This window comes from Lepus europaeus, chromosome 14 (genome assembly GCF_033115175.1).
Source record: "Lepus europaeus isolate LE1 chromosome 14, mLepTim1.pri, whole genome shotgun sequence".
Classification (NCBI taxonomy): Eukaryota; Metazoa; Chordata; class Mammalia; order Lagomorpha; family Leporidae; genus Lepus; species Lepus europaeus.
Window position 1 is genome coordinate 20,949,431 of NC_084840.1, and position 8,479 is coordinate 20,957,909.

Sequence of the window (8,479 nt, forward strand, 5' to 3'; positions counted from 1 at the left end):
ATATTTAGTACATGTTAAAATAATGTTTTGATATACTGAAATGAAGAAAATACATATTAAGATTAATGTTACCTTTTTTTGCTAAAATTAAAAAAAATAAAATTCAAAAAAAAATTGTGGCTACTAGAACATTCCAAATTACATGTGTGGCTTGCACACGTTTCTACTGGGCACCTGCGGTGTACAGAACCTAGCCTCCGCGTCTCTACCATTTCCTGCTCTCCTTCTCCTTAATCTCAGATCAGAGCGGAGATGCCCTTTGCTCTGGACATCTAAGGCTCTCAGCATCTTTCCTTGGCCCTAGCAAGCTCTGCTGTGGGTTTTGTATTTGTCGACTCAGTCACTGCACCTTAGTAAACATGCTGCTGGTGCCCCCGCTGGAACTGTACCCTTTGTTCTGGAGGAACCCTGGCAACAGCAAGCAGCAGGCCACCAACACCCACTGAGCACCTGCATTGCCAGCTTTACAAACACTGACTTCTGTAGTCACTCTCAGAACAGCCCTGAAAGGGACGCATTGTTTTATCTACTTTTTTTCTTTAAAAAAAAAGTATTTATATATTTATTTGAAAGGTCGGGGAGGTGGGAGAGAGAAGGAGAGAGAAATCTCTAACTGCTGGTTCACTCCCCAGATGCCCACCATAGCTGGGGCTGGGCCAAGCCAAAGCCAGGAGCCTGGAACTGCAGCCAGGACTTCCATGTGGACAGCAAGGACCCAAACACTTGGGCCATTATGCACTGCCTTCCCGGGTGCATTAGTAGGAAGCTGGATGGGAAGCGAAGAAGCCATGACTCAAATTGGCACTCATATGGAACGCGGGTATCACCAGTAGCAGCTTAACCCACTGCACCCCAACACCCACTCCTGTTTTCCCTGCTTTTTCTGATGAATAAATTGACACTCAGAGAGTTCCAATAACTTGTCCCAAGTTATCTGCCTAGTATTGCCTGGCCCAGAGGGCAAGTCCTTCCCCACCAGTATGTCGTGGTTTCATTTTTGCATCATTTGAAATGAGTCTGCAGTCCCCTCCTCATTTCTAAACCCGTCTTATTACACCTGTGCATGGAAGGGGTTGTTCAGGAGAGCCTGTGTGTGGGAATATGTATCTCATATTGGATTCCAAGTTCTTGTCCACACAGAGATAAGAATTCAAAACAGAGGCATAAGTACCATGCACGAGTGATAGTGGGGTTTATCAAGAACAAGCGAGTAGATGCACATTCGTGCATGAGTGTGGGCTGTGGGCTGGAGAGTGGCCTCCGAGGAGAGAGCAGGGGGAGGCCAGAGAAGGAGCCAAAAAGCAATAAAGGGCCACACTGCTGTGTAACAGTCCTCTCTGCGGTGGTGCCCTAACTGAACATACCATCGGGGTGCAGTTTGGGCTTTCTGGAGTTTCAAAGCACCCCTGTGTAGAGTTAATTCCCACATCACCATCATGGGGTCTCCTCCTTCCTGGTCCCCGAGATGCAGGTGCATCATGGGAAATTGCGCCTGCTGGACTGGCAGGTGAGGGGTGGAGTTACAGCGCAAGGCTAGAGGCAGAACTCATTAGGAACATCTTCCAGCTCACCTATTCCTACCTAACCTTCCTGCTTGTGCTCGCATATCACATGAAAGATTTATTCTCCACTACAGATTTCTAGGTCGTGCAGGGTTCCAACTGGACGTGGCCTCAGAGCCGCTGGTACAGCCCTGGCGTGGCCCCTGACCTGCGAAGTGGCCTGGGACAAGTCACTCCCCACCTCTGTAAACCAAAGGGGCCTTCACAGCTGGCTGGGCAAATTGAATGAAGCCGCCCTTGTTGCTGAATCTCCAATGATGGTACCAGAGAAAAACCACGGGTTCTTGTCTTCACGCAAGAAAGAATTCGGGCAAAGTAAATTCAGAGAGCAAAGTAATAGGGCTTGACTGGGGACAGGGCATCCATCCGAATGCAAGGGACAGAGAGTGAGGTTGCATGGTTGAGTGGAGAGAATACGCCTGGGCAGGCCAAACCGGCGCCTTGGCAGAGAGGCAGAGGGCTGAGCGCGCCGTCTTTGTTTAGACTCCTGGTTTTTAAGGGAGTCTCCCTCCCTCTTCCCCCTTCTCCTTTAGGATAAAGAGTTTTGTGGAGAGGAAATTGGCAAATTCCTCCCAGGTTTGGGGGGCCCTGGCACAGGGCAAAGGCAAAAGAGCTTTCCCTTTGGTCTCCTGGGAGCTTTCCCTGGGACCACCTGGGAGGTCAGCTGGGTGTGGGCAGGACTTTGAAGTGCAAGATGCTGGGCTTCTGGGCTGGCTTCTTCAGGCCCTTCTCGAACACACACAGGGTAATTTTTAACTTCCTACCTAACAGAATCTTAGAGGGCGTTTTTTCCAAATAAGACTCTGATTAAAAATCTGAGAATCTATGCTTTCTTCCTATCTAAATTTCTGCTGATGTGCTGAGCATTGGGTTCTGGACAGGGAGGCCACGAAGTGTGGGTGGGCAGAAAGGTTCAAGTTCACGGTCAAGGATTAGGGCCGTTTGGTTGGCTGCTCGCTCAGCAGGCGGTTCCCAGAGCAGGCTTCACGCTGCGGCCTGCCTTGGGAATGGATGTGGCGTCCTGGCTCGGGGAAGGAGAAACCCTCATTATCTGTCCGGCAGATGGGCCAGGGCTGCTGTGCGCTTTCATCGCCGGGTTATTAATCCCCGCTGAAAAGCCTCCTTCTATGGGCGGCGGCACAGTGGGGCGGCCGCTTCCAGGCCTCTCTTTGGGGGCTCTCGCAGCCCCTTCCTTTTGCAAAGATGGATGTGAGGAGCAGATCAAGTCCAGCCTGGGGCTCCTCCCAGCTGCGGCTCTGTGAAGCCCCCTACCCCGGTCCCCCGGCCCAGGCCTTACCCGAATTTCTTTATTCCATGCCTGCTGATTCTGCTCAGAAAGCCCAGGAAGGTTAATTTTCCAAGTGAGTTGCCATCGCTTGTTCCAAATCCCTGGAGGGTAAATTTAAGCGGGCTGAGGCGTTGGTTCTTCTAAATGGGTTTAGGGCTGAATAGTGAGCCAGGCTGAGCCATAAAGTAGTTTGCTACTGGTCTCTGAGCCTTGATGTTTAAAAAAAAAAAAAAAAAGGGATAAAGGGATGGGGAATACACCCTTTATCTACTTCCCCTTTGAAGTCAGATTCTGGGGTTTGTAGGTGGGCTGGGGTGGAGGAGGGAGAAGGGCTTTGTAAACCTAGGTTTCACGAGTGTCTGTTAGCAGCCCGTGGTTCAGCCTAGTCAGGAACCCCTGCCTAACACTGTGTTGCTGAAAACAAAAGGAAAGAAAACATTTTGTAGGAACAAAGGCCCTCTTGAGTTACTTCTGGGAAACAAACCAGCTAGCTAGCGAGCAAACACGCTCTCTCCATGGGGCTCACCAGGCGTATACCCCGCTGTGACCTGTGAGTTTATTAATTTTTTTCTGAGAAAATCCATCAGAAAAGAGCCCAGGACTAGAGGAGGTGATCGCACCTTGCAGGTGGCAGTCTGGGTGGGAAGAAACGTTAGTCTGTTGCGCTAAAGCTTGTGAGCTTTGCCCCCCGCTCCCCCCCCCCAAAAAAAAAAAAAAAACAGGGGCTGTGTCTGAAAAACCAAAGGCAAAACTAACCTGAAGCTTAACGAAGTCGTAAGTCTTGTGATTGCCCTACGGAACAATGCAGCACTTTCAAAAACAGTGGAGAAAAGCGCACACAAGCTTGTCCCTGGGCTCAGAGCCTGGCACGGCGCTCACTGAGCGAGTGACGCGCGGCGGTTCTCGCCTACTGAGCGTGCTGGAGCTGTGCGGGACTCAGAGCCCAGAGCCTGGTGTCCCAGACACAACAGTGAGAGTAGGAGAAGCAAAGTTTTATTTAAATAAGAAGAAGAGAAATTTAAATAAGAAGAAGAGAAAATGGGAGGGGCCGGTAGGCAGAGAGACCAAGCCAGCCGCTGAGGTCCGTGTCTGTCTCGCTGAGGTCTGTGTGTCATCTCGCTATCTCCTAGCAGCAGCAGTAGTGGTTATGCGTTAGTGACTGTGAAGGCCGGGGGCAGGCTTCAGGGGGCTCTTTCTGGCTTGTTTTTTATTGAGACCTGGGTCCTGTCCCCGAAACCTAGATCTTGTCCTGTTGATAAGTGTTTGTGACTAGGTGGCCTCCACCTGATTTGTTCAGTGTGGACGTGCTGGGATGGACGGAGCTGCAGGACGGAGCCGGTCTGGCCTGCTTCTAGCCCGGGTCTCCCTCATTGGGTCTGCAGTACAGAACAGGGAGGGGACAGAGAGAGGACAGGGAAAGAACGGAGAGAGGACAGGGAGGGCGACGGCTTTCACGGCTGCTGGGCCCAGGCAGAAGGCTTTCAGGAGAGTGGTTGGGTGGCTGTTCTGGGCCATGCAGTGAATCCCTCCTGAGCATGGCGCACAGAGAGAGAGAAAGAGAGAGAGAGAGAGAGAGAGAGAGAGAGAGAGAGCAGGGAAACCAGATGCCCCCTGGTGAGGCCGGAGTGGGCCAGCCTGGGGGAGGGCTGGGTGGGAGAGCTGGTCCAGGCAGCTGATTCGGCCGGACTAGAAATGCTCTCACTCTCTACCCTCCACAGCTCTCCTCCTACTTGGCAGCGTGAATCTGCTGATTCGGTTCTGCACGTGCCTTTGATCTGCAAAATGAGCGACACAGAGAGTGACCCCAGGGGGCCCCAGGCATGCTGGGTGCACAGATGAAAGTGACATTTACTGAAATGCGTTTTAAAATAGAATTGGAGGAAAGCAGAGACGGGTGCCCTTTGCTTATCCCATGTCACAAAGAATTCATTGCCAGGAGAAAAAAAAAAAAAAACACGACCTAGCTTCCTTGCAAAGGCGCTCCCCTGACCTACATCAAAAATAGAAGGCGCTACTAGAAAGAGCCCAGGCCGGCAGGAGGGACCGCCCGCTGCGTCAGGTGTGAGGGGGGGGAGGCGCACTGTGAGCTCCGTGTCGGGACTTTTGCTTCCTGGATGCTGTGTTCGCAGGCAGCTGTGAGGGCACCCAGGAGGCCTTTAGGGACGCCCCTGGCCTCGGAACACTTCTTTATAAAAAAAACCCACCTTCGCTCGCAAGGCTTCTGGTATATCAGCGCGGGCTGAGATGTCAGGGTTGCCAGCCCTGGCCCCTCTCCTCATTCCTGGCCTCTGCTTTCTCCCTGTGTCCTTGCTGACCCCCGGGGGCCCTCACGCCCCGAGGGAGGCCAGCCCCTGCTGCAGCCTGCCCTCTCCTCCCCTCCACTCCTCTCCTCGCCCTCCTCCTCCTCTTCGTCCCCCCACGCCCAACATTCACTCTCTGTGGACGCATTAGAAGACGCAGAGAAGCAAGGAGGAAGGCTGAGAATCACCGGGCGCCTCACCACTCAGCAATAATAACTGGCGATGGTCTTGGCCTTTCCTTCTCCACGAGGCCGACGTGGGAAAGACCGTGCGTGGCACCCGTGCAGACACGGAGCGCGGCACAGCTGGTTCAGCGGTGTGTACTTGCAGTCTGCTGGCTGTCTTTTGTTGACTCAGTAATGCCATGTGCACGTCTTTTCCTGTGGATACAATTGTTCCCGCAGAGTCTGCAATGGCTACGTGGTATTCCTCCATATGACAGCCCACAACAGACCCAACAGCCTGTCAGCACTGGCTGTTTTTGTTTAACGATATGTTTATTTTGTTTGAAAGTCAGAATTACCGAGGGAGAGGGAGAGACTGCGGGAGAGGGAGAGGGAAAGGAAGAAAGGGAGAGGGAGAGGGAGAGGGAGAGGGAGAGGGAGAGGGAAAGGGAAAGGAGCTCTCTGTTATGGCCTGGGAAAGCAGTAGAAGATGGCCCAAGCCCTTGGGCCCTGCATCCTCATGGGAGACCTGGAAGACGTTCCTGGCTCCTGGCTTTGGATCGACACAGTACTGTCTTTGCAGCCATCTGGGGAGTGAACCAGTGGATGGAAGACCTCTCTCTCTCTCTGCCTCTCCTTCTCTTTCAGTGTAACTCTGACTTCCAAATAAATAAATAAATCTTTAAAAAAAATTTGTCTTCCTGCCATACACTGTCAGCCCCAGGCTGAGAATTTAAGCCTTTTTTTTCAAAAAGTGTTTAATTATAATTGCGTTTCTTTGATTATTAGTGAGATGCAGTTTTTCAGATGTGACCACCTGTCCGTGTCTTTGTGCAAGAGTTCGTGGAGCATCAGTGGGGGCTCGAAGACTGGACAACACACCGGTGTAGAGCGAGGAGACACCGCCCTCCCTGGAGGACTCGCAGTCTAGAGGGGGAGACAGATGGCGGGCAAGGTAATGGGGTCTGTGTCACAGCAGGTGCTGGCTGGGAGCGTCACCCTGCCTGCCCAGGAAGCCCTGGGGATCAGAGCAGGGGGGCTCCTGGAGGAGGAGGCAGCTTGGCTTGGAGCCGGTGCACGGGCAGGGGCCATGCAGGAGAAGAGGCAGGCAGCAGTGTCCGTGGGCAGCAGGCGAGACACTGGGGCAAGCCCGAGGTGGCTGCCGCGACAGCGTCAGAGGAACTGCCTGGGACACAGGGCTGGGAGGCGGCAGGACTCCAGTGACACCAGCAAGCCTTCTGTGCCCGGCTAAGACGCTTGCGCTCTGCCCTGGGTGGCTGGGAGGCACTGATGTACAATAACACGCCCGAGGCCAGAGCACCTGGACAAGCTGCCGGTGATCCGCCAGTTGACCTCTTGCCCTGGTCAGTTTGTAACAAATCACTCAGAGGTTCAGGGTTCCTGCTGGCCGGGATGATGCCTTTGTGGCTTATGAAGATCTGCTTTTCAAGTTAGGTGAGAACAAAGCAGACACAGTTGATTCTATACAGATTACATACATAAAATCGTTGAATCCAAAATAATGGAAAATTGGTGGTTTTAGTCACGATAATTAGGAACCCAAAAATAAGGGCGGCATTTGGCACTCAGAGAAGACGCAGCTTGGGAGACGCTCATCCCGTGTCTGGGTGGAGCGCCTTGCTTCAAGTTCCGATCCGTCTTCCGGCTCATGTGCACCCGGTAGCAGCAGATGACGGCTCGGGCGCTTGGCTCCCAGCCATCCATGTCGGAGACCCAGACTGCGCTCCCAGCTCCTGGCCTTGGCCTGGCCCAGTCCTGGTGTTGGGGATATTTGGGGAGTGAACTGGCAAACGGGAAAGTTCAGCCTGTCTCTTTTTCTGTATCTTTCCTCCCTCTATGTCTTTAAAATGAATAACATTAAAATTAGGGGAAAAAAAAAGAGAACAGGAAATTATCCAAAGAAAAACCCTCTGGGCTTTAACAATTGGTCATAAGATCATTTCAGTCATATAAAATTTTCATGAAAGCAAGCATTTTTGGTGGCAATTCCAATGCTTGCGTATCGTGTTACCTTAGTTTCTGTAGGAACAGTCACTAGAATTGAGGCATTCTTGCAATGCCGTGGATATGTAACTTCTAAATTTTAGATGCAAGCAACTACACTTCACTGCTTGGTGATACCACCGAGGCTAATGTACACCAAGGGTTACGATAGGTTCAGTAAAACGTGTTCAGTGTCTCATTACTGCAAATACAAGGAGACTTCAAAAAGTTCATAGAAAATGCATATTATAAAAAAAGTACACGTGGATTTTAAAATTTTGGCCCCCAATAAATTTCCATTGAATTCCGTTTTTCCACGCGCTTACCTCTTCCCAGAGCCCAGTGTGTGCGTCACCTTGACTTCAGAAAGTGACTTTATTGTTTTAGTTCCTCTTGCAGCCATGTCTCATCAGTTTCATACTTCCTACTGTTCCTCAGCTCAAGTGTCAACTCTTTCTTTAAAAAGATTAATTGATTTATTCATTTGAAAGGCAGAGCTACAGAGAGAGAGGGGGAGGGAGGGAGGGACAGAATCTTCCATCTGCTGGTTCACTCCCCAGCTGAGGCTGGGCCAGGCTGAAACGCCATCCGGGTCTCCCACATGGGTGCGGGGACCCAAGCACTCGGGCCATCTTCTGCTGCTTTTCCAGGCGCATTAGCAAGGAGCTGGATCAGAACTGCAGCAGCCAGGACTCGAACCAGTGCTTGTGATATGGGAAGCCGGTGTCGCAGTGGCAGCTTAACCCACTGGGCCACAGTGCTGGCCTGGGTATGTGTGGTTTCTTAGCAAATGCTCCATGGATCGCTAGGTGGGTTTTCTGGGTTGTAATGATTTCAACCTGATTTTTCTATCATATCTTTGATAAGTACCTCTCCAGTGTTTGCTGAAGTCAAAGAGTTCTTGGACGACTTCACAGGTTTTAGTGGGGTTGAACGAACTTTTTGATCCACTGTTCACGACTAGGATTAGAGAACGGGCAGCCATGGGATGCTGGGGTGACTTGTGACAAACTCCACTGGGCCCAGCTCACCATTTTCTCATGCTTGTATCTTGGCTCTCTCACCCGGGAATGTCACGACACAGAGGCGGTGGGGTTTTGGAGGTGGTCTGTGAGGAGGCTGTCCGGCCTCCGCACGCATCATGTAGTGCGGAGAACAAGG